Source organism: Coffea arabica, chromosome 11e (genome assembly GCF_036785885.1).
Source record: "Coffea arabica cultivar ET-39 chromosome 11e, Coffea Arabica ET-39 HiFi, whole genome shotgun sequence".
NCBI lineage: Eukaryota > Viridiplantae > Streptophyta > Magnoliopsida > Gentianales > Rubiaceae > Coffea > Coffea arabica.
The window spans coordinates 33,924,364-33,944,937 of NC_092331.1; the positions used below are offsets into that span (position 1 = coordinate 33,924,364).

The 20,574-nt window shown below is 42.4% G+C and overlaps 38 non-coding genes across 38 annotated transcripts; all 38 read left to right on the forward strand.

Annotated features, from left to right (window-relative positions):
- Nucleotides 1–295: 295 nt before the first annotated feature.
- On the forward strand, nucleotides 296–414 carry LOC140022812 (5S ribosomal RNA). The gene has a single exon (XR_011826791.1). It is a non-coding gene; the product is annotated as a 5S ribosomal RNA (ribosomal RNA).
- A 416-nt stretch (nucleotides 415–830) lies between these two features.
- On the forward strand, nucleotides 831–949 carry LOC140021960 (5S ribosomal RNA). Its single transcript, XR_011825942.1, has one exon. It is a non-coding gene; the product is annotated as a 5S ribosomal RNA (ribosomal RNA).
- Nucleotides 950–1,365: 416 nt separating this feature from the next.
- On the forward strand, nucleotides 1,366–1,484 carry LOC140023965 (5S ribosomal RNA). The gene has a single exon (XR_011827931.1). It is a non-coding gene; the product is annotated as a 5S ribosomal RNA (ribosomal RNA).
- A 413-nt stretch (nucleotides 1,485–1,897) lies between these two features.
- Nucleotides 1,898–2,016, forward strand: LOC140023484 (5S ribosomal RNA). Its single transcript, XR_011827452.1, has one exon. It is a non-coding gene; the product is annotated as a 5S ribosomal RNA (ribosomal RNA).
- Nucleotides 2,017–2,432: 416 nt separating this feature from the next.
- LOC140022813 (5S ribosomal RNA) lies at nucleotides 2,433–2,551 on the forward strand. Its single transcript, XR_011826792.1, has one exon. It is a non-coding gene; the product is annotated as a 5S ribosomal RNA (ribosomal RNA).
- A 413-nt stretch (nucleotides 2,552–2,964) lies between these two features.
- On the forward strand, nucleotides 2,965–3,083 carry LOC140023761 (5S ribosomal RNA). The gene has a single exon (XR_011827727.1). It is a non-coding gene; the product is annotated as a 5S ribosomal RNA (ribosomal RNA).
- A 415-nt stretch (nucleotides 3,084–3,498) lies between these two features.
- Nucleotides 3,499–3,617, forward strand: LOC140032575 (5S ribosomal RNA). The gene has a single exon (XR_011836501.1). It is a non-coding gene; the product is annotated as a 5S ribosomal RNA (ribosomal RNA).
- A 416-nt stretch (nucleotides 3,618–4,033) lies between these two features.
- LOC140022814 (5S ribosomal RNA) lies at nucleotides 4,034–4,152 on the forward strand. Its single transcript, XR_011826793.1, has one exon. It is a non-coding gene; the product is annotated as a 5S ribosomal RNA (ribosomal RNA).
- A 417-nt stretch (nucleotides 4,153–4,569) lies between these two features.
- LOC140023485 (5S ribosomal RNA) lies at nucleotides 4,570–4,688 on the forward strand. Its single transcript, XR_011827453.1, has one exon. It is a non-coding gene; the product is annotated as a 5S ribosomal RNA (ribosomal RNA).
- Nucleotides 4,689–5,103: 415 nt separating this feature from the next.
- On the forward strand, nucleotides 5,104–5,222 carry LOC140032390 (5S ribosomal RNA). Its single transcript, XR_011836316.1, has one exon. It is a non-coding gene; the product is annotated as a 5S ribosomal RNA (ribosomal RNA).
- A 416-nt stretch (nucleotides 5,223–5,638) lies between these two features.
- LOC140022815 (5S ribosomal RNA) lies at nucleotides 5,639–5,757 on the forward strand. Its single transcript, XR_011826794.1, has one exon. It is a non-coding gene; the product is annotated as a 5S ribosomal RNA (ribosomal RNA).
- A 416-nt stretch (nucleotides 5,758–6,173) lies between these two features.
- On the forward strand, nucleotides 6,174–6,292 carry LOC140031975 (5S ribosomal RNA). The gene has a single exon (XR_011835900.1). It is a non-coding gene; the product is annotated as a 5S ribosomal RNA (ribosomal RNA).
- A 416-nt stretch (nucleotides 6,293–6,708) lies between these two features.
- On the forward strand, nucleotides 6,709–6,827 carry LOC140023966 (5S ribosomal RNA). Its single transcript, XR_011827932.1, has one exon. It is a non-coding gene; the product is annotated as a 5S ribosomal RNA (ribosomal RNA).
- Nucleotides 6,828–7,240: 413 nt separating this feature from the next.
- Nucleotides 7,241–7,359, forward strand: LOC140023486 (5S ribosomal RNA). The gene has a single exon (XR_011827454.1). It is a non-coding gene; the product is annotated as a 5S ribosomal RNA (ribosomal RNA).
- A 416-nt stretch (nucleotides 7,360–7,775) lies between these two features.
- Nucleotides 7,776–7,894, forward strand: LOC140022816 (5S ribosomal RNA). Its single transcript, XR_011826795.1, has one exon. It is a non-coding gene; the product is annotated as a 5S ribosomal RNA (ribosomal RNA).
- Nucleotides 7,895–8,307: 413 nt separating this feature from the next.
- Nucleotides 8,308–8,426, forward strand: LOC140023762 (5S ribosomal RNA). The gene has a single exon (XR_011827728.1). It is a non-coding gene; the product is annotated as a 5S ribosomal RNA (ribosomal RNA).
- A 415-nt stretch (nucleotides 8,427–8,841) lies between these two features.
- On the forward strand, nucleotides 8,842–8,960 carry LOC140032576 (5S ribosomal RNA). The gene has a single exon (XR_011836502.1). It is a non-coding gene; the product is annotated as a 5S ribosomal RNA (ribosomal RNA).
- Nucleotides 8,961–9,376: 416 nt separating this feature from the next.
- LOC140022817 (5S ribosomal RNA) lies at nucleotides 9,377–9,495 on the forward strand. The gene has a single exon (XR_011826796.1). It is a non-coding gene; the product is annotated as a 5S ribosomal RNA (ribosomal RNA).
- Nucleotides 9,496–9,912: 417 nt separating this feature from the next.
- LOC140023763 (5S ribosomal RNA) lies at nucleotides 9,913–10,031 on the forward strand. Its single transcript, XR_011827729.1, has one exon. It is a non-coding gene; the product is annotated as a 5S ribosomal RNA (ribosomal RNA).
- Nucleotides 10,032–10,446: 415 nt separating this feature from the next.
- On the forward strand, nucleotides 10,447–10,565 carry LOC140032577 (5S ribosomal RNA). Its single transcript, XR_011836503.1, has one exon. It is a non-coding gene; the product is annotated as a 5S ribosomal RNA (ribosomal RNA).
- A 416-nt stretch (nucleotides 10,566–10,981) lies between these two features.
- LOC140022819 (5S ribosomal RNA) lies at nucleotides 10,982–11,100 on the forward strand. The gene has a single exon (XR_011826798.1). It is a non-coding gene; the product is annotated as a 5S ribosomal RNA (ribosomal RNA).
- A 417-nt stretch (nucleotides 11,101–11,517) lies between these two features.
- Nucleotides 11,518–11,636, forward strand: LOC140023488 (5S ribosomal RNA). Its single transcript, XR_011827456.1, has one exon. It is a non-coding gene; the product is annotated as a 5S ribosomal RNA (ribosomal RNA).
- A 415-nt stretch (nucleotides 11,637–12,051) lies between these two features.
- Nucleotides 12,052–12,170, forward strand: LOC140032391 (5S ribosomal RNA). Its single transcript, XR_011836317.1, has one exon. It is a non-coding gene; the product is annotated as a 5S ribosomal RNA (ribosomal RNA).
- Nucleotides 12,171–12,586: 416 nt separating this feature from the next.
- Nucleotides 12,587–12,705, forward strand: LOC140022820 (5S ribosomal RNA). Its single transcript, XR_011826799.1, has one exon. It is a non-coding gene; the product is annotated as a 5S ribosomal RNA (ribosomal RNA).
- Nucleotides 12,706–13,121: 416 nt separating this feature from the next.
- On the forward strand, nucleotides 13,122–13,240 carry LOC140021961 (5S ribosomal RNA). The gene has a single exon (XR_011825943.1). It is a non-coding gene; the product is annotated as a 5S ribosomal RNA (ribosomal RNA).
- A 416-nt stretch (nucleotides 13,241–13,656) lies between these two features.
- LOC140023967 (5S ribosomal RNA) lies at nucleotides 13,657–13,775 on the forward strand. The gene has a single exon (XR_011827933.1). It is a non-coding gene; the product is annotated as a 5S ribosomal RNA (ribosomal RNA).
- Nucleotides 13,776–14,188: 413 nt separating this feature from the next.
- Nucleotides 14,189–14,307, forward strand: LOC140023489 (5S ribosomal RNA). Its single transcript, XR_011827457.1, has one exon. It is a non-coding gene; the product is annotated as a 5S ribosomal RNA (ribosomal RNA).
- Nucleotides 14,308–14,723: 416 nt separating this feature from the next.
- On the forward strand, nucleotides 14,724–14,842 carry LOC140022821 (5S ribosomal RNA). The gene has a single exon (XR_011826800.1). It is a non-coding gene; the product is annotated as a 5S ribosomal RNA (ribosomal RNA).
- A 413-nt stretch (nucleotides 14,843–15,255) lies between these two features.
- On the forward strand, nucleotides 15,256–15,374 carry LOC140023764 (5S ribosomal RNA). Its single transcript, XR_011827730.1, has one exon. It is a non-coding gene; the product is annotated as a 5S ribosomal RNA (ribosomal RNA).
- A 415-nt stretch (nucleotides 15,375–15,789) lies between these two features.
- Nucleotides 15,790–15,908, forward strand: LOC140032578 (5S ribosomal RNA). The gene has a single exon (XR_011836504.1). It is a non-coding gene; the product is annotated as a 5S ribosomal RNA (ribosomal RNA).
- A 416-nt stretch (nucleotides 15,909–16,324) lies between these two features.
- On the forward strand, nucleotides 16,325–16,443 carry LOC140022822 (5S ribosomal RNA). Its single transcript, XR_011826801.1, has one exon. It is a non-coding gene; the product is annotated as a 5S ribosomal RNA (ribosomal RNA).
- A 417-nt stretch (nucleotides 16,444–16,860) lies between these two features.
- LOC140023490 (5S ribosomal RNA) lies at nucleotides 16,861–16,979 on the forward strand. The gene has a single exon (XR_011827458.1). It is a non-coding gene; the product is annotated as a 5S ribosomal RNA (ribosomal RNA).
- A 415-nt stretch (nucleotides 16,980–17,394) lies between these two features.
- On the forward strand, nucleotides 17,395–17,513 carry LOC140032392 (5S ribosomal RNA). Its single transcript, XR_011836318.1, has one exon. It is a non-coding gene; the product is annotated as a 5S ribosomal RNA (ribosomal RNA).
- A 416-nt stretch (nucleotides 17,514–17,929) lies between these two features.
- Nucleotides 17,930–18,048, forward strand: LOC140022823 (5S ribosomal RNA). Its single transcript, XR_011826802.1, has one exon. It is a non-coding gene; the product is annotated as a 5S ribosomal RNA (ribosomal RNA).
- A 416-nt stretch (nucleotides 18,049–18,464) lies between these two features.
- On the forward strand, nucleotides 18,465–18,583 carry LOC140031976 (5S ribosomal RNA). Its single transcript, XR_011835901.1, has one exon. It is a non-coding gene; the product is annotated as a 5S ribosomal RNA (ribosomal RNA).
- A 416-nt stretch (nucleotides 18,584–18,999) lies between these two features.
- On the forward strand, nucleotides 19,000–19,118 carry LOC140023968 (5S ribosomal RNA). Its single transcript, XR_011827934.1, has one exon. It is a non-coding gene; the product is annotated as a 5S ribosomal RNA (ribosomal RNA).
- Nucleotides 19,119–19,531: 413 nt separating this feature from the next.
- LOC140023491 (5S ribosomal RNA) lies at nucleotides 19,532–19,650 on the forward strand. Its single transcript, XR_011827459.1, has one exon. It is a non-coding gene; the product is annotated as a 5S ribosomal RNA (ribosomal RNA).
- A 416-nt stretch (nucleotides 19,651–20,066) lies between these two features.
- Nucleotides 20,067–20,185, forward strand: LOC140022824 (5S ribosomal RNA). The gene has a single exon (XR_011826803.1). It is a non-coding gene; the product is annotated as a 5S ribosomal RNA (ribosomal RNA).
- The last annotated feature ends 389 nt before the right edge of the window (nucleotides 20,186–20,574 follow it).

A 20,574-nucleotide genomic window follows, 5' to 3' on the forward strand; every position in this document is an offset into this window, starting at 1 on the left:
CGCGAGACAAATCAGGAACAGTACGGCTCGATCAAAGCCCGGATCGTCGCTCAAATTTGTCGGCGCAAATGTATCAGCGCAAGCGTGAAGGATTGATTTCATGATAATTTAGAGTTGCGGGATGATGGAAAAAAACAGGGGGCAAATCAATAACAAAAAAAAATATGAAAGCAAATAAATAAAAGGATAATAGGAAAATGCGTGAATTGACGCTTAAAATGAATTTCGGTCTAGAAAAGCCACACTGCTTCGCAGGACGGGGTAGTTTAAAAGAATAAAGCGAAAGGAATATGGCGGGTGCGATCATACCAGCACTAATGCACCGGATCCCATCAGAACTTCGAAATTAAGCGTGTTTGGGCGAGAGTAGTACTTGGATTGGTGACCCCCTGGGAAGTCCTCGTGTTGCACCCCTCTCTTTTTTGTTTCGAAATCCAAATTTCCTATTCGTTCTTTATCCTGTAGTAATTTAGCTTCGTCGGAACGATTGCTTAATATTTTGCTTCTTGTCGAAGCGTGAAGGAGGATCTGAAGGCGCGAGACAAATCAGGAACGGTACGGCTCGATCAAAGCCCGGATCGTCGCTCAAATTTGTCGGCGCAAATGTATCAGCGCAAGCGTGAAGGATTGATTTCATGATAATTTAGAGTTGCGGGATGATGGAAAAAAACAGGGGGCAAATCAATAACAAAAAAAAATATGAAAGCAAATAAATAAAAGGATAATAGGAAAATGCTTGAATTGACGCTTAAAATGAATTTCGGTCTAGAAAAGCCACACTGCTTCGCAGGACGGGGTAGTTTAAAAGAATAAAGCGAAAGGAACATGGCGGGTGCGATCATACCAGCACTAATGCACCGGATCCCATCAGAACTCCGAAGTTAAGCATGCTTGGGCGAGAGTAGTGCTAGGATGGGTTACCCCCTGGGAATTCCTCTTGTTGCACCCCTCTCTTTTTTGTTTCGAAATTCAAATTTTCTATTCGTTCTTTATCCTGTAGTAATTTAGCTCCGTCGGAACGATTGCTTAATATTTTGCTTCTTGTCGTAGCGTGAAGGAGGATCTGAAGGCGCGAGACAAATCAGGAACGGTACGGCTCGATCAAAGCCCGGATCGTCGCTCAAATTTGTCGGCGCAAATGTATCAGCGCAAGCGTGAAGGATTGATTTCATGATAATTTAGAGTTGCGGGATGATGGAAAAAAACAGGGGGCAAATCAATAACAAAAAAAATTATGAAAGCAAATAAATAAAAGGATAATAGGAAAATGCTTGAATTGACGCTTAAAATGAATTTCGGTCTAGAAAAGCCACACTGCTTCGCAGGACGGGGTAGTTTAAAAGAATAAAGCGAAAGGAATATGGTAGGTGCGATCATACCAGCACTAATGCACCGGATCCCATCAGAACTTCGAAATTAAGCGTGTTTGGGCGAGAGTAGTACTTGGATTGGTGACCCCCTGGGAAGTCCTCGTGTTGCACCCCTCTCTTTTTTGTTTCGAAATCCAAATTTCCTATTCGTTCTTTATCCTGTAGTAATTTAGCTCCGTCGGAACGATTGCTTAATATTTTGCTTCTTGTCGAAGCGTGAAGGAGGATCTGAAGGCGCGAGACAAATCAGGAACGGTACGGCTCGATCAAAGCCCGGATCGTCGCTCAAATTTGTCGGCGCAAATGTATCACCGCAAGCGTGAAGGATTGATTTCATGATAATTTAGAGTTGCGGGATGATGGAAAAAAATATGGTGCAAATCAATAACAAAAAAATATAAAGTAAATAAATAAAAGGATAAGAGGAAAATGCTTCAATTGACGCTTAAAATGAATTCCGGTCTAGAAAAGCCACACTGCTTCGCTGGACGGGGTAGTTTAAAAGAATAAAGCGAAAGGAACGTTGTGGGTGCGATCATACCAGCACTAATGCACCGTATCCCATCAGAACTCCGAAGTTAAGCGTGCTTGGGCGTGAGCAGTATTAGGATGGGTGACCCCCTGGGAATTCCTCTTGTTGCACCCCTCTCTTTTTTGTTTCGAAATTCAAATTTTCTATTCGTTCTTTATCCTGTAGTAATTTAGGTCCTTCGGAACGATTGCTTTATATTTTGCTTCTTCTCGAAGCATGAAGGCGGATCTGAAGGCGCGAGACAAATCAGGAACGGTACGGCTCGATCAAAGCCCGGAGCGCCGCTCAAATTTATCGGCGCAAATGTATCAGCGCAAGCGTGAAGGATTGATTTCACGATAATTTAGAGTTGCGGGATGATGGAAAAAAACAGGGGGCAAATCAATAACAAAAAAAAATATGAAAGCAAATAAATAAAAGGATAATTGGAAAATGCTTGAATTGACGCTTAAAATGAATTTCGGTCTAGAAAAGCAACACTGCTTCGCAGGACGGGGTAGTTTAAAAGAATAAAGCGAAAGGAATATGGCGGGTGCGATCATACCAGCACTAATGCACCGGATCCCATCAGAACTTCGAAATTAAGCGTGTTTGGGCGAGAGTAGTACTTGGATTGGTGACCCCCTGGGAAGTCCTCGTGTTGCACCCCTCTCTTTTTTGTTTCGAAATCCAAATTTCCTATTCGTTCTTTATCCTGTAGTAATTTAGCTCCGTCGGAACGATTGCTTAATATTTTGCTTCTTGTCGAAACGTGAAGGAGGATCTGAAGGCGCGAGACAAATCAGGAACGGTACGGCTCGATCAAAGCCCGGATCGTCGCTCAAATTTGTCGGCGCAAATGTATCACCGCAAGCGTGAAGGATTGATTTCATGATAATTTAGAGTTGCGGGATGATGGAAAAAAACAGGGTGCAAATCAATAAAAAAAATATATAAAGTAAATAAATAAAAGGATAAAAGGAAAATGCTTCAATTGACGCTTAAAATGAATTCCGGTCTAGAAAAGACACACTGCTTCGCTGGACGGGGTAGTTTAAAAGAATAAAACGAAAGGAACATTGTGGGTGCGATCATACCAGCACTAATGCACCGTATCCCATCAGAACTCCGAAGTTAAGCGTGCATGGGCGTGAGCAGTATTAGGATGGGTGACCCCCTGGAAATTCCTCTTGTTGCACCCTTTTCTTTTTTGTTTCGAAATTCAAATTTTCTATTCGTTCTTTATCTTGTAGTAATTTAGGTCCTTCAGAACGATTGCTTTATATTTTGCTTCTTCTCGAAGCATGAAGGCGGATCTGAAGGCGCGAGAGAAATCAGGAACGGTACGGCTCGATCAAAGCCCGGATCAGCGCTCAAATTTGTCGGCGCAAATGTATCAGCGCTAGCGTGATGGATTGATTTCATGACAATTTATTGTTGCGCGATGAGGGAAAAAAACAGGGTGCAAATCAATAACAAAAAAAAATATGAAAGCAATAAACAAAAGGATAAGAAAAAAATGCTTGAATTGACGCATAAAATGAATTTCGGTCTAGAAAAGCCACACTGCTTCGCAGGACGGGGTAGTTTAAAAGAATAAAGCGAAAGGAACATGGCGGGTGCGATCATACCAGCACTAATGCACCGGATCCCATCAGAACTCCGAAGTTAAGCATGCTTGGGCGAGAGTAGTGCTAGGATGGGTGACCCCCTGGGAATTCCTCTTGTTGCACCCCTCTCTTTTTTGTTTCGAAATTCAAATTTTCTATTCGTTCTTTATCCTGTAGTAATTTAGCTCCGTCGGAACGATTGCTTAATATTTTGCTTCTTGTCGAAGCGTGAAGGAGGATCTGTAGGCGCGAGACAAATCAGGAACGGTACGGCTCGATCAAAGCCCGGATCGTCGCTCAAATTTGTCGGCGCAAATGTATCAGCGCAAGCGTGAAGGATTGATTTCATGATAATTTAGAGTTGCGGGATGATGGAAAAAAACAGGGGGCAAATCAATAACAAAAAAAAATATGAAAGCAAATAAATAAAAGGATAATAGGAAAATGCTTGAATTGACGCTTAAAATGAATTTCAGTCTAGAAAAGCCACACTGCTTCGCAGGACGGGGTAGTTTAAAAGAATAAAGCGAAAGGAATATGGCGGGTGCGATCATACCAGCACTAATGCACCGGATCCCATCAGAACTTCGAAATTAAGCGTGTTTGGGCGAGAGTAGTACTTGGATTGGTGACCCCCTGGGAAGTCCTCGTGTTGCACCCCTCTCTTTTTTGTTTCGAAATCCAAAGTTCCTATTCGTTCTTTATCCTGTAGTAATTTAGCTCCGTCGGAACGATTGCTTAATATTTTGCTTCTTGTCGAAGCGTGAAGGAGGACCTGAAGGCGCGAGACAAATCAGGAACGGTACGGCTCGATCAAAGCCCGGATCGTCGCTCAAATTTGTCGGCGCAAATGTATCACCGCAAGCGTGAAGGATTGATTTCATGATAATTTAGAGTTGCGGGATGATGGAAAAAAATAGGGGGCAAATCAATAACAAAAAAAAAATATGAAAGCAAATAAATAAAAGGATAATAGGTAAATGCTTGAATTGATGCTTAAAATGAATTTCGGTCTAGAAAAGCCGCACTGCTTCGCAGGACGGGGTAGTTTAAAAGAATAAATCGAAAGGAACGTTGTGGGTGCGATCATACCAGCACTAATGCACCGTATCCCATCAGAACTCCGAAGTTAAGCGTGCTTGGGCGTGAGCAGTATTAGGATGGGTGACCCCCTGGGAATTCCTCTTGTTGCACCCCTTTCTTTTTTGTTTCGAAATTCAAATTTTCTATTCGTTCTTTATCTTGTAGTAATTTAGGTCCTTCGGAACGATTGCTTTATATTTTGCTTCTTCTCGAAGCATGAAGGCGGATCTGAAGGCGCGAGAGAAATCAGGAACGGTACGGCTCGATCAAAGCCCGGATCATCGCTCAAATTTGTCGGCGCAAATGTATCAGCGCTAGCATGATGGATTGATTTCATGACAATTTATTGTTGCGCGATGAGGGAAAAAAACAGGGTGCAAATCAATAACAAAAAAAAATATGAAAGCAATAAACAAAAGGATAAGAGAAAAATGCTTGAATTGACGCTTAAAATGAATTTCGGTCTAGAAAAGCCACACTGCTTCGCAGGACGGGGTAGTTTAAAAGAATAAAGCGAAAGGAACATGGCGGGTGCGATCATACCAGCACTAATGCACCGGATCCCATCAGAACTCCGAAGTTAAGCATGCTTGGGCGAGAGTAGTGCTAGGATGGGTGACCTCCTGGGAATTCCTCTTGTTGCACCCCTCTCTTTTTTGTTTCGAAATTCAAATTTTCTATTCGTTCTTTATCCTGTAGTAATTTAGCTCCGTCGGAACGATTGCTTAATATTTTGCTTCTTGTCGAAGCGTGAAGGAGGATCTGAAGGCGCGAGACAAATCAGGAACAGTACGGCTCGATCAAAGCCCGGATCGTCGCTCAAATTTGTCGGCGCAAATGTATCAGCGCAAGCGTGAAGGATTGATTTCATGATAATTTAGAGTTGCGGGATGATGGAAAAAAACAGGGGGCAAATCAATAACAAAAAAAAATATGAAAGCAAATAAATAAAAGGATAATAGGAAAATGCGTGAATTGACGCTTAAAATGAATTTCGGTCTAGAAAAGCCACACTGCTTCGCAGGACGGGGTAGTTTAAAAGAATAAAGCGAAAGGAATATGGCGGGTGCGATCATACCAGCACTAATGCACCGGATCCCATCAGAACTTCGAAATTAAGCGTGTTTGGGCGAGAGTAGTACTTGGATTGGTGACCCCCTGGGAAGTCCTCGTGTTGCACCCCTCTCTTTTTTGTTTCGAAATCCAAATTTCCTATTCGTTCTTTATCCTGTAGTAATTTAGCTTCGTCGGAACGATTGCTTAATATTTTGCTTCTTGTCGAAGCGTGAAGGAGGATCTGAAGGCGCGAGACAAATCAGGAACGGTACGGCTCGATCAAAGCCCGGATCGTCGCTCAAATTTGTCGGCGCAAATGTATCAGCGCAAGCGTGAAGGATTGATTTCATGATAATTTAGAGTTGCGGGATGATGGAAAAAAACAGGGGGCAAATCAATAACAAAAAAAAATATGAAAGCAAATAAATAAAAGGATAATAGGAAAATGCTTGAATTGACGCTTAAAATGAATTTCGGTCTAGAAAAGCCACACTGCTTCGCAGGACGGGGTAGTTTAAAAGAATAAAGCGAAAGGAACATGGCGGGTGCGATCATACCAGCACTAATGCACCGGATCCCATCAGAACTCCGAAGTTAAGCATGCTTGGGCGAGAGTAGTACTAGGATGGGTGACCCCCTGGGAATTCCTCTTGTTGCACCCCTCTCTTTTTTGTTTCGAAATTCAAATTTTCTATTCGTTCTTTATCCTGTAGTAATTTAGGTCCTTCGGAACGATTGCTTTATATTTTGCTTCTTCTCAAAGCATGAAGGCGGATCTGAAGGCGCGAGACAAATCAGGAACGGTACGGCTCGATCAAAGCCCGGATCGTCGCTCAAATTTGTCGGCGCAAATGTATCAGCGCAAGCGTGAAGGATTGATTTCATGATAATTTAGAGTTGCGGGATGATGGAAAAAAACAGGGGGCAAATCAATAACAAAAAAAATTATGAAAGCAAATAAATAAAAGGATAATAGGAAAATGCTTGAATTGACGCTTAAAATGAATTTCGGTCTAGAAAAGCCACACTGCTTCGCAGGACGGGGTAGTTTAAAAGAATAAAGCGAAAGGAATATGGTAGGTGCGATCATACCAGCACTAATGCACCGGATCCCATCAGAACTTCGAAATTAAGCGTGTTTGGGCGAGAGTAGTACTTGGATTGGTGACCCCCTGGGAAGTCCTCGTGTTGCACCCCTCTCTTTTTTGTTTCGAAATCCAAATTTCCTATTCGTTCTTTATCCTGTAGTAATTTAGCTCCGTCGGAACGATTGCTTAATATTTTGCTTCTTGTCGAAGCGTGAAGGAGGATCTGAAGGCGCGAGACAAATCAGGAACGGTACGGCTCGATCAAAGCCCGGATCGTCGCTCAAATTTGTCGGCGCAAATGTATCACCGCAAGCGTGAAGGATTGATTTCATGATAATTTAGAGTTGCGGGATGATGGAAAAAAATAGGGTGCAAATCAATAACAAAAAAATATAAAGTAAATAAATAAAAGGATAAGAGGAAAATGCTTCAATTGACGCTTAAAATGAATTCCGGTCTAGAAAAGCCACACTGCTTCGCTGGACGGGGTAGTTTAAAAGAATAAAGCGAAAGGAACGTTGTGGGTGCGATCATACCAGCACTAATGCACCGTATCCCATCAGAACTCCGAAGTTAAGCGTGCTTGGGCGTGAGCAGTATTAGGATGGGTGACCCCCTGGGAATTCCTCTTGTTGCACCCCTCTCTTTTTTGTTTCGAAATTCAAATTTTCTATTCGTTCTTTATCCTGTAGTAATTTAGGTCCTTCGGAACGATTGCTTTATATTTTGCTTCTTCTCGAAGCATGAAGGCGGATCTGAAGGCGCGAGACAAATCAGGAACGGTACGGCTCGATCAAAGCCCGGAGCGCCGCTCAAATTTATCGGCGCAAATGTATCAGCGCAAGCGTGAAGGATTGATTTCACGATAATTTAGAGTTGCGGGATGATGGAAAAAAACAGGGGGCAAATCAATAACAAAAAAAAATATGAAAGCAAATAAATAAAAGGATAATTGGAAAATGCTTGAATTGACGCTTAAAATGAATTTCGGTCTAGAAAAGCAACACTGCTTCGCAGGACGGGGTAGTTTAAAAGAATAAAGCGAAAGGAATATGGCGGGTGCGATCATACCAGCACTAATGCACCGGATCCCATCAGAACTTCGAAATTAAGCGTGTTTGGGCGAGAGTAGTACTTGGATTGGTGACCCCCTGGGAAGTCCTCGTGTTGCACCCCTCTCTTTTTTGTTTCGAAATCCAAATTTCCTATTCGTTCTTTATCCTGTAGTAATTTAGCTCCGTCGGAACGATTGCTTAATATTTTGCTTCTTGTCGAAACGTGAAGGAGGATCTGAAGGCGCGAGACAAATCAGGAACGGTACGGCTCGATCAAAGCCCGGATCGTCGCTCAAATTTGTCGGCGCAAATGTATCACCGCAAGCGTGAAGGATTGATTTCATGATAATTTAGAGTTGCGGGATGATGGAAAAAAACAGGGTGCAAATCAATAAAAAAAATATATAAAGTAAATAAATAAAAGGATAAAAGGAAAATGCTTCAATTGACGCTTAAAATGAATTCCGGTCTAGAAAAGACACACTGCTTCGCTGGACGGGGTAGTTTAAAAGAATAAAACGAAAGGAACATTGTGGGTGCGATCATACCAGCACTAATGCACCGTATCCCATCAGAACTCCGAAGTTAAGCGTGCATGGGCGTGAGCAGTATTAGGATGGGTGACCCCCTGGAAATTCCTCTTGTTGCACCCTTTTCTTTTTTGTTTCGAAATTCAAATTTTCTATTCGTTCTTTATCTTGTAGTAATTTAGGTCCTTCAGAACGATTGCTTTATATTTTGCTTCTTCTCGAAGCATGAAGGCGGATCTGAAGGCGCGAGAGAAATCAGGAACGGTACGGCTCGATCAAAGCCCGGATCAGCGCTCAAATTTGTCGGCGCAAATGTATCAGCGCTAGCGTGATGGATTGATTTCATGACAATTTATTGTTGCGCGATGAGGGAAAAAAACAGGGTGCAAATCAATAACAAAAAAAAATATGAAAGCAATAAACAAAAGGATAAGAAAAAAATGCTTGAATTGACGCATAAAATGAATTTCGGTCTAGAAAAGCCACACTGCTTCGCAGGACGGGGTAGTTTAAAAGAATAAAGCGAAAGGAACATGGCGGGTGCGATCATACCAGCACTAATGCACCGGATCCCATCAGAACTCCGAAGTTAAGCATGCTTGGGCGAGAGTAGTGCTAGGATGGGTGACCCCCTGGGAATTCCTCTTGTTGCACCCCTCTCTTTTTTGTTTCGAAATTCAAATTTTCTATTCGTTCTTTATCCTGTAGTAATTTAGCTCCGTCGGAACGATTGCTTAATATTTTGCTTCTTGTCGAAGCGTGAAGGAGGATCTGTAGGCGCGAGACAAATCAGGAACGGTACGGCTCGATCAAAGCCCGGATCGTCGCTCAAATTTGTCGGCGCAAATGTATCAGCGCAAGCGTGAAGGATTGATTTCATGATAATTTAGAGTTGCGGGATGATGGAAAAAAACAGGGGGCAAATCAATAACAAAAAAAAATATGAAAGCAAATAAATAAAAGGATAATAGGAAAATGCTTGAATTGACGCTTAAAATGAATTTCGGTCTAGAAAAGCCACACTGCTTCGCAGGACGGGGTAGTTTAAAAGAATAAAGCGAAAGGAATATGGCGGGTGCGATCATACCAGCACTAATGCACCGGATCCCATCAGAACTTCGAAATTAAGCGTGTTTGGGCGAGAGTAGTACTTGGATTGGTGACCCCCTGGGAAGTCCTCGTGTTGCACCCCTCTCTTTTTTGTTTCGAAATCCAAAGTTCCTATTCGTTCTTTATCCTGTAGTAATTTAGCTCCGTCGGAACGATTGCTTAATATTTTGCTTCTTGTCGAAGCGTGAAGGAGGACCTGAAGGCGCGAGACAAATCAGGAACGGTACGGCTCGATCAAAGCCCGGATCGTCGCTCAAATTTGTCGGCGCAAATGTATCAGCGCAAGCGTGAAGGATTGATTTCATGATAATTTAGAGTTGCGGGATGATGGAAAAAAATAGGGGGCAAATCAATAACAAAAAAAAAATATGAAAGCAAATAAATAAAAGGATAATAGGTAAATGCTTGAATTGATGCTTAAAATGAATTTCGGTCTAGAAAAGCCGCACTGCTTCGCAGGACGGGGTAGTTTAAAAGAATAAATCGAAAGGAACGTTGTGGGTGCGATCATACCAGCACTAATGCACCGTATCCCATCAGAACTCCGAAGTTAAGCGTGCATGGGCGTGAGCAGTATTAGGATGGGTGACCCCCTGGAAATTCCTCTTGTTGCACCCTTTTCTTTTTTGTTTCGAAATTCAAATTTTCTATTCGTTCTTTATCTTGTAGTAATTTAGGTCCTTCAGAACGATTGCTTTATATTTTGCTTCTTCTCGAAGCATGAAGGCGGATCTGAAGGCGCGAGAGAAATCAGGAACGGTACGGCTCGATCAAAGCCCGGATCAGCGCTCAAATTTGTCGGCGCAAATGTATCAGCGCTAGCGTGATGGATTGATTTCATGACAATTTATTGTTGCGCGATGAGGGAAAAAAACAGGGTGCAAATCAATAACAAAAAAAAATATGAAAGCAATAAACAAAAGGATAAGAAAAAAATGCTTGAATTGACGCATAAAATGAATTTCGGTCTAGAAAAGCCACACTGCTTCGCAGGACGGGGTAGTTTAAAAGAATAAAGCGAAAGGAACATGGCGGGTGCGATCATACCAGCACTAATGCACCGGATCCCATCAGAACTCCGAAGTTAAGCATGCTTGGGCGAGAGTAGTGCTAGGATGGGTGACCCCCTGGGAATTCCTCTTGTTGCACCCCTCTCTTTTTTGTTTCGAAATTCAAATTTTCTATTCGTTCTTTATCCTGTAGTAATTTAGCTCCGTCGGAACGATTGCTTAATATTTTGCTTCTTGTCGAAGCGTGAAGGAGGATCTGTAGGCGCGAGACAAATCAGGAACGGTACGGCTCGATCAAAGCCCGGATCGTCGCTCAAATTTGTCGGCGCAAATGTATCAGCGCAAGCGTGAAGGATTGATTTCATGATAATTTAGAGTTGCGGGATGATGGAAAAAAACAGGGGGCAAATCAATAACAAAAAAAAATATGAAAGCAAATAAATAAAAGGATAATAGGAAAATGCTTGAATTGACGCTTAAAATGAATTTCAGTCTAGAAAAGCCACACTGCTTCGCAGGACGGGGTAGTTTAAAAGAATAAAGCGAAAGGAATATGGCGGGTGCGATCATACCAGCACTAATGCACCGGATCCCATCAGAACTTCGAAATTAAGCGTGTTTGGGCGAGAGTAGTACTTGGATTGGTGACCCCCTGGGAAGTCCTCGTGTTGCACCCCTCTCTTTTTTGTTTCGAAATCCAAAGTTCCTATTCGTTCTTTATCCTGTAGTAATTTAGCTCCGTCGGAACGATTGCTTAATATTTTGCTTCTTGTCGAAGCGTGAAGGAGGACCTGAAGGCGCGAGACAAATCAGGAACGGTACGGCTCGATCAAAGCCCGGATCGTCGCTCAAATTTGTCGGCGCAAATGTATCAGCGCAAGCGTGAAGGATTGATTTCATGATAATTTAGAGTTGCGGGATGATGGAAAAAAATAGGGGGCAAATCAATAACAAAAAAAAAATATGAAAGCAAATAAATAAAAGGATAATAGGTAAATGCTTGAATTGATGCTTAAAATGAATTTCGGTCTAGAAAAGCCGCACTGCTTCGCAGGACGGGGTAGTTTAAAAGAATAAATCGAAAGGAACGTTGTGGGTGCGATCATACCAGCACTAATGCACCGTATCCCATCAGAACTCCGAAGTTAAGCGTGCTTGGGCGTGAGCAGTATTAGGATGGGTGACCCCCTGGGAATTCCTCTTGTTGCACCCCTTTCTTTTTTGTTTCGAAATTCAAATTTTCTATTCGTTCTTTATCTTGTAGTAATTTAGGTCCTTCGGAACGATTGCTTTATATTTTGCTTCTTCTCGAAGCATGAAGGCGGATCTGAAGGCGCGAGAGAAATCAGGAACGGTACGGCTCGATCAAAGCCCGGATCATCGCTCAAATTTGTCGGCGCAAATGTATCAGCGCTAGCATGATGGATTGATTTCATGACAATTTATTGTTGCGCGATGAGGGAAAAAAACAGGGTGCAAATCAATAACAAAAAAAAATATGAAAGCAATAAACAAAAGGATAAGAGAAAAATGCTTGAATTGACGCTTAAAATGAATTTCGGTCTAGAAAAGCCACACTGCTTCGCAGGACGGGGTAGTTTAAAAGAATAAAGCGAAAGGAACATGGCGGGTGCGATCATACCAGCACTAATGCACCGGATCCCATCAGAACTCCGAAGTTAAGCATGCTTGGGCGAGAGTAGTGCTAGGATGGGTGACCTCCTGGGAATTCCTCTTGTTGCACCCCTCTCTTTTTTGTTTCGAAATTCAAATTTTCTATTCGTTCTTTATCCTGTAGTAATTTAGCTCCGTCGGAACGATTGCTTAATATTTTGCTTCTTGTCGAAGCGTGAAGGAGGATCTGAAGGCGCGAGACAAATCAGGAACAGTACGGCTCGATCAAAGCCCGGATCGTCGCTCAAATTTGTCGGCGCAAATGTATCAGCGCAAGCGTGAAGGATTGATTTCATGATAATTTAGAGTTGCGGGATGATGGAAAAAAACAGGGGGCAAATCAATAACAAAAAAAAATATGAAAGCAAATAAATAAAAGGATAATAGGAAAATGCGTGAATTGACGCTTAAAATGAATTTCGGTCTAGAAAAGCCACACTGCTTCGCAGGACGGGGTAGTTTAAAAGAATAAAGCGAAAGGAATATGGCGGGTGCGATCATACCAGCACTAATGCACCGGATCCCATCAGAACTTCGAAATTAAGCGTGTTTGGGCGAGAGTAGTACTTGGATTGGTGACCCCCTGGGAAGTCCTCGTGTTGCACCCCTCTCTTTTTTGTTTCGAAATCCAAATTTCCTATTCGTTCTTTATCCTGTAGTAATTTAGCTTCGTCGGAACGATTGCTTAATATTTTGCTTCTTGTCGAAGCGTGAAGGAGGATCTGAAGGCGCGAGACAAATCAGGAACGGTACGGCTCGATCAAAGCCCGGATCGTCGCTCAAATTTGTCGGCGCAAATGTATCAGCGCAAGCGTGAAGGATTGATTTCATGATAATTTAGAGTTGCGGGATGATGGAAAAAAACAGGGGGCAAATCAATAACAAAAAAAAATATGAAAGCAAATAAATAAAAGGATAATAGGAAAATGCTTGAATTGACGCTTAAAATGAATTTCGGTCTAGAAAAGCCACACTGCTTCGCAGGACGGGGTAGTTTAAAAGAATAAAGCGAAAGGAACATGGCGGGTGCGATCATACCAGCACTAATGCACCGGATCCCATCAGAACTCCGAAGTTAAGCATGCTTGGGCGAGAGTAGTGCTAGGATGGGTTACCCCCTGGGAATTCCTCTTGTTGCACCCCTCTCTTTTTTGTTTCGAAATTCAAATTTTCTATTCGTTCTTTATCCTGTAGTAATTTAGCTCCGTCGGAACGATTGCTTAATATTTTGCTTCTTGTCGTAGCGTGAAGGAGGATCTGAAGGCGCGAGACAAATCAGGAACGGTACGGCTCGATCAAAGCCCGGATCGTCGCTCAAATTTGTCGGCGCAAATGTATCAGCGCAAGCGTGAAGGATTGATTTCATGATAATTTAGAGTTGCGGGATGATGGAAAAAAACAGGGGGCAAATCAATAACAAAAAAAATTATGAAAGCAAATAAATAAAAGGATAATAGGAAAATGCTTGAATTGACGCTTAAAATGAATTTCGGTCTAGAAAAGCCACACTGCTTCGCAGGACGGGGTAGTTTAAAAGAATAAAGCGAAAGGAATATGGTAGGTGCGATCATACCAGCACTAATGCACCGGATCCCATCAGAACTTCGAAATTAAGCGTGTTTGGGCGAGAGTAGTACTTGGATTGGTGACCCCCTGGGAAGTCCTCGTGTTGCACCCCTCTCTTTTTTGTTTCGAAATCCAAATTTCCTATTCGTTCTTTATCCTGTAGTAATTTAGCTCCGTCGGAACGATTGCTTAATATTTTGCTTCTTGTCGAAGCGTGAAGGAGGATCTGAAGGCGCGAGACAAATCAGGAACGGTACGGCTCGATCAAAGCCCGGATCGTCGCTCAAATTTGTCGGCGCAAATGTATCACCGCAAGCGTGAAGGATTGATTTCATGATAATTTAGAGTTGCGGGATGATGGAAAAAAATATGGTGCAAATCAATAACAAAAAAATATAAAGTAAATAAATAAAAGGATAAGAGGAAAATGCTTCAATTGACGCTTAAAATGAATTCCGGTCTAGAAAAGCCACACTGCTTCGCTGGACGGGGTAGTTTAAAAGAATAAAGCGAAAGGAACGTTGTGGGTGCGATCATACCAGCACTAATGCACCGTATCCCATCAGAACTCCGAAGTTAAGCGTGCTTGGGCGTGAGCAGTATTAGGATGGGTGACCCCCTGGGAATTCCTCTTGTTGCACCCCTCTCTTTTTTGTTTCGAAATTCAAATTTTCTATTCGTTCTTTATCCTGTAGTAATTTAGGTCCTTCGGAACGATTGCTTTATATTTTGCTTCTTCTCGAAGCATGAAGGCGGATCTGAAGGCGCGAGACAAATCAGGAACGGTACGGCTCGATCAAAGCCCGGAGCGCCGCTCAAATTTATCGGCGCAAATGTATCAGCGCAAGCGTGAAGGATTGATTTCACGATAATTTAGAGTTGCGGGATGATGGAAAAAAACAGGGGGCAAATCAATAACAAAAAAAAATATGAAAGCAAATAAATAAAAGGATAATTGGAAAATGCTTGAATTGACGCTTAAAATGAATTTCGGTCTAGAAAAGCAACACTGCTTCGCAGGACGGGGTAGTTTAAAAGAATAAAGCGAAAGGAATATGGCGGGTGCGATCATACCAGCACTAATGCACCGGATCCCATCAGAACTTCGAAATTAAGCGTGTTTGGGCGAGAGTAGTACTTGGATTGGTGACCCCCTGGGAAGTCCTCGTGTTGCACCCCTCTCTTTTTTGTTTCGAAATCCAAATTTCCTATTCGTTCTTTATCCTGTAGTAATTTAGCTCCGTCGGAACGATTGCTTAATATTTTGCTTCTTGTCGAAACGTGAAGGAGGATCTGAAGGCGCGAGACAAATCAGGAACGGTACGGCTCGATCAAAGCCCGGATCGTCGCTCAAATTTGTCGGCGCAAATGTATCACCGCAAGCGTGAAGGATTGATTTCATGATAATTTAGAGTTGCGGGATGATGGAAAAAAACAGGGTGCAAATCAATAAAAAAAATATATAAAGTAAATAAATAAAAGGATAAAAGGAAAATGCTTCAATTGACGCTTAAAATGAATTCCGGTCTAGAAAAGACACACTGCTTCGCTGGACGGGGTAGTTTAAAAGAATAAAACGAAAGGAACATTGTGGGTGCGATCATACCAGCACTAATGCACCGTATCCCATCAGAACTCCGAAGTTAAGCGTGCATGGGCGTGAGCAGTATTAGGATGGGTGACCCCCTGGAAATTCCTCTTGTTGCACCCTTTTCTTTTTTGTTTCGAAATTCAAATTTTCTATTCGTTCTTTATCTTGTAGTAATTTAGGTCCTTCAGAACGATTGCTTTATATTTTGCTTCTTCTCGAAGCATGAAGGCGGATCTGAAGGCGCGAGAGAAATCAGGAACGGTACGGCTCGATCAAAGCCCGGATCAGCGCTCAAATTTGTCGGCGCAAATGTATCAGCGCTAGCGTGATGGATTGATTTCATGACAATTTATTGTTGCGCGATGAGGGAAAAAAACAGGGTGCAAATCAATAACAAAAAAAAATATGAAAGCAATAAACAAAAGGATAAGAAAAAAATGCTTGAATTGACGCATAAAATGAATTTCGGTCTAGAAAAGCCACACTGCTTCGCAGGACGGGGTAGTTTAAAAGAATAAAGCGAAAGGAACATGGCGGGTGCGATCATACCAGCACTAATGCACCGGATCCCATCAGAACTCCGAAGTTAAGCATGCTTGGGCGAGAGTAGTGCTAGGATGGGTGACCCCCTGGGAATTCCTCTTGTTGCACCCCTCTCTTTTTTGTTTCGAAATTCAAATTTTCTATTCGTTCTTTATCCTGTAGTAATTTAGCTCCGTCGGAACGATTGCTTAATATTTTGCTTCTTGTCGAAGCGTGAAGGAGGATCTGTAGGCGCGAGACAAATCAGGAACGGTACGGCTCGATCAAAGCCCGGATCGTCGCTCAAATTTGTCGGCGCAAATGTATCAGCGCAAGCGTGAAGGATTGATTTCATGATAATTTAGAGTTGCGGGATGATGGAAAAAAACAGGGGGCAAATCAATAACAAAAAAAAATATGAAAGCAAATAAATAAAAGGATAATAGGAAAATGCTTGAATTGACGCTTAAAATGAATTTCAGTCTAGAAAAGCCACACTGCTTCGCAGGACGGGGTAGTTTAAAAGAATAAAGCGAAAGGAATATGGCGGGTGCGATCATACCAGCACTAATGCACCGGATCCCATCAGAACTTCGAAATTAAGCGTGTTTGGGCGAGAGTAGTACTTGGATTGGTGACCCCCTGGGAAGTCCTCGTGTTGCACCCCTCTCTTTTTTGTTTCGAAATCCAAAGTTCCTATTCGTTCTTTATCCTGTAGTAATTTAGCTCCGTCGGAACGATTGCTTAATATTTTGCTTCTTGTCGAAGCGTGAAGGAGGACCTGAAGGCGCGAGACAAATCAGGAACGGTACGGCTCGATCAAAGCCCGGATCGTCGCTCAAATTTGTCGGCGCAAATGTATCACCGCAAGCGTGAAGGATTGATTTCATGATAATTTAGAGTTGCGGGATGATGGAAAAAAATAGGGGGCAAATCAATAACAAAAAAAAAATATGAAAGCAAATAAATAAAAGGATAATAGGTAAATGCTTGAATTGATGCTTAAAATGAATTTCGGTCTAGAAAAGCCGCACTGCTTCGCAGGACGGGGTAGTTTAAAAGAATAAATCGAAAGGAACGTTGTGGGTGCGATCATACCAGCACTAATGCACCGTATCCCATCAGAACTCCGAAGTTAAGCGTGCTTGGGCGTGAGCAGTATTAGGATGGGTGACCCCCTGGGAATTCCTCTTGTTGCACCCCTTTCTTTTTTGTTTCGAAATTCAAATTTTCTATTCGTTCTTTATCTTGTAGTAATTTAGGTCCTTCGGAACGATTGCTTTATATTTTGCTTCTTCTCGAAGCATGAAGGCGGATCTGAAGGCGCGAGAGAAATCAGGAACGGTACGGCTCGATCAAAGCCCGGATCATCGCTCAAATTTGTCGGCGCAAATGTATCAGCGCTAGCATGATGGATTGATTTCATGACAATTTATTGTTGCGCGATGAGGGAAAAAAACAGGGTGCAAATCAATAACAAAAAAAAATATGAAAGCAATAAACAAAAGGATAAGAGAAAAATGCTTGAATTGACGCTTAAAATGAATTTCGGTCTAGAAAAGCCACACTGCTTCGCAGGACGGGGTAGTTTAAAAGAATAAAGCGAAAGGAACATGGCGGGTGCGATCATACCAGCACTAATGCACCGGATCCCATCAGAACTCCGAAGTTAAGCATGCTTGGGCGAGAGTAGTGCTAGGATGGGTGACCTCCTGGGAATTCCTCTTGTTGCACCCCTCTCTTTTTTGTTTCGAAATTCAAATTTTCTATTCGTTCTTTATCCTGTAGTAATTTAGCTCCGTCGGAACGATTGCTTAATATTTTGCTTCTTGTCGAAGCGTGAAGGAGGATCTGAAGGCGCGAGACAAATCAGGAACAGTACGGCTCGATCAAAGCCCGGATCGTCGCTCAAATTTGTCGGCGCAAATGTATCAGCGCAAGCGTGAAGGATTGATTTCATGATAATTTAGAGTTGCGGGATGATGGAAAAAAACAGGGGGCAAATCAATAACAAAAAAAAATATGAAAGCAAATAAATAAAAGGATAATAGGAAAATGCGTGAATTGACGCTTAAAATGAATTTCGGTCTAGAAAAGCCACACTGCTTCGCAGGACGGGGTAGTTTAAAAGAATAAAGCGAAAGGAATATGGCGGGTGCGATCATACCAGCACTAATGCACCGGATCCCATCAGAACTTCGAAATTAAGCGTGTTTGGGCGAGAGTAGTACTTGGATTGGTGACCCCCTGGGAAGTCCTCGTGTTGCACCCCTCTCTTTTTTGTTTCGAAATCCAAATTTCCTATTCGTTCTTTATCCTGTAGTAATTTAGCTTCGTCGGAACGATTGCTTAATATTTTGCTTCTTGTCGAAGCGTGAAGGAGGATCTGAAGGCGCGAGACAAATCAGGAACGGTACGGCTCGATCAAAGCCCGGATCGTCGCTCAAATTTGTCGGCGCAAATGTATCAGCGCAAGCGTGAAGGATTGATTTCATGATAATTTAGAGTTGCGGGATGATGGAAAAAAACAGGGGGCAAATCAATAACAAAAAAAAATATGAAAGCAAATAAATAAAAGGATAATAGGAAAATGCTTGAATTGACGCTTAAAATGAATTTCGGTCTAGAAAAGCCACACTGCTTCGCAGGACGGGGTAGTTTAAAAGAATAAAGCGAAAGGAACATGGCGGGTGCGATCATACCAGCACTAATGCACCGGATCCCATCAGAACTCCGAAGTTAAGCATGCTTGGGCGAGAGTAGTACTAGGATGGGTGACCCCCTGGGAATTCCTCTTGTTGCACCCCTCTCTTTTTTGTTTCGAAATTCAAATTTTCTATTCGTTCTTTATCCTGTAGTAATTTAGGTCCTTCGGAACGATTGCTTTATATTTTGCTTCTTCTCAAAGCATGAAGGCGGATCTGAAGGCGCGAGACAAATCAGGAACGGTACGGCTCGATCAAAGCCCGGATCGTCGCTCAAATTTGTCGGCGCAAATGTATCAGCGCAAGCGTGAAGGATTGATTTCATGATAATTTAGAGTTGCGGGATGATGGAAAAAAACAGGGGGCAAATCAATAACAAAAAAAATTATGAAAGCAAATAAATAAAAGGATAATAGGAAAATGCTTGAATTGACGCTTAAAATGAATTTCGGTCTAGAAAAGCCACACTGCTTCGCAGGACGGGGTAGTTTAAAAGAATAAAGCGAAAGGAATATGGTAGGTGCGATCATACCAGCACTAATGCACCGGATCCCATCAGAACTTCGAAATTAAGCGTGTTTGGGCGAGAGTAGTACTTGGATTGGTGACCCCCTGGGAAGTCCTCGTGTTGCACCCCTCTCTTTTTTGTTTCGAAATCCAAATTTCCTATTCGTTCTTTATCCTGTAGTAATTTAGCTCCGTCGGAACGATTGCTTAATATTTTGCTTCTTGTCGAAGCGTGAAGGAGGATCTGAAGGCGCGAGACAAATCAGGAACGGTACGGCTCGATCAAAGCCCGGATCGTCGCTCAAATTTGTCGGCGCAAATGTATCACCGCAAGCGTGAAGGATTGATTTCATGATAATTTAGAGTTGCGGGATGATGGAAAAAAATAGGGTGCAAATCAATAACAAAAAAATATAAAGTAAATAAATAAAAGGATAAGAGGAAAATGCTTCAATTGACGCTTAAAATGAATTCCGGTCTAGAAAAGCCACACTGCTTCGCTGGACGGGGTAGTTTAAAAGAATAAAGCGAAAGGAACGTTGTGGGTGCGATCATACCAGCACTAATGCACCGTATCCCATCAGAACTCCGAAGTTAAGCGTGCTTGGGCGTGAGCAGTATTAGGATGGGTGACCCCCTGGGAATTCCTCTTGTTGCACCCCTCTCTTTTTTGTTTCGAAATTCAAATTTTCTATTCGTTCTTTATCCTGTAGTAATTTAGGTCCTTCGGAACGATTGCTTTATATTTTGCTTCTTCTCGAAGCATGAAGGCGGATCTGAAGGCGCGAGACAAATCAGGAACGGTACGGCTCGATCAAAGCCCGGAGCGCCGCTCAAATTTATCGGCGCAAATGTATCAGCGCAAGCGTGAAGGATTGATTTCACGATAATTTAGAGTTGCGGGATGATGGAAAAAAACAGGGGGCAAATCAATAACAAAAAAAAATATGAAAGCAAATAAATAAAAGGATAATTGGAAAATGCTTGAATTGACGCTTAAAATGAATTTCGGTCTAGAAAAGCAACACTGCTTCGCAGGACGGGGTAGTTTAAAAGAATAAAGCGAAAGGAATATGGCGGGTGCGATCATACCAGCACTAATGCACCGGATCCCATCAGAACTTCGAAATTAAGCGTGTTTGGGCGAGAGTAGTACTTGGATTGGTGACCCCCTGGGAAGTCCTCGTGTTGCACCCCTCTCTTTTTTGTTTCGAAATCCAAATTTCCTATTCGTTCTTTATCCTGTAGTAATTTAGCTCCGTCGGAACGATTGCTTAATATTTTGCTTCTTGTCGAAACGTGAAGGAGGATCTGAAGGCGCGAGACAAATCAGGAACGGTACGGCTCGATCAAAGCCCGGATCGTCGCTCAAATTTGTCGGCGCAAATGTATCACCGCAAGCGTGAAGGATTGATTTCATGATAATTTAGAGTTGCGGGATGATGGAAAAAAACAGGGTGCAAATCAATAAAAAAAATATATAAAGTAAATAAATAAAAGGATAAAAGGAAAATGCTTCAATTGACGCTTAAAATGAATTCCGGTCTAGAAAAGACACACTGCTTCGCTGGACGGGGTAGTTTAAA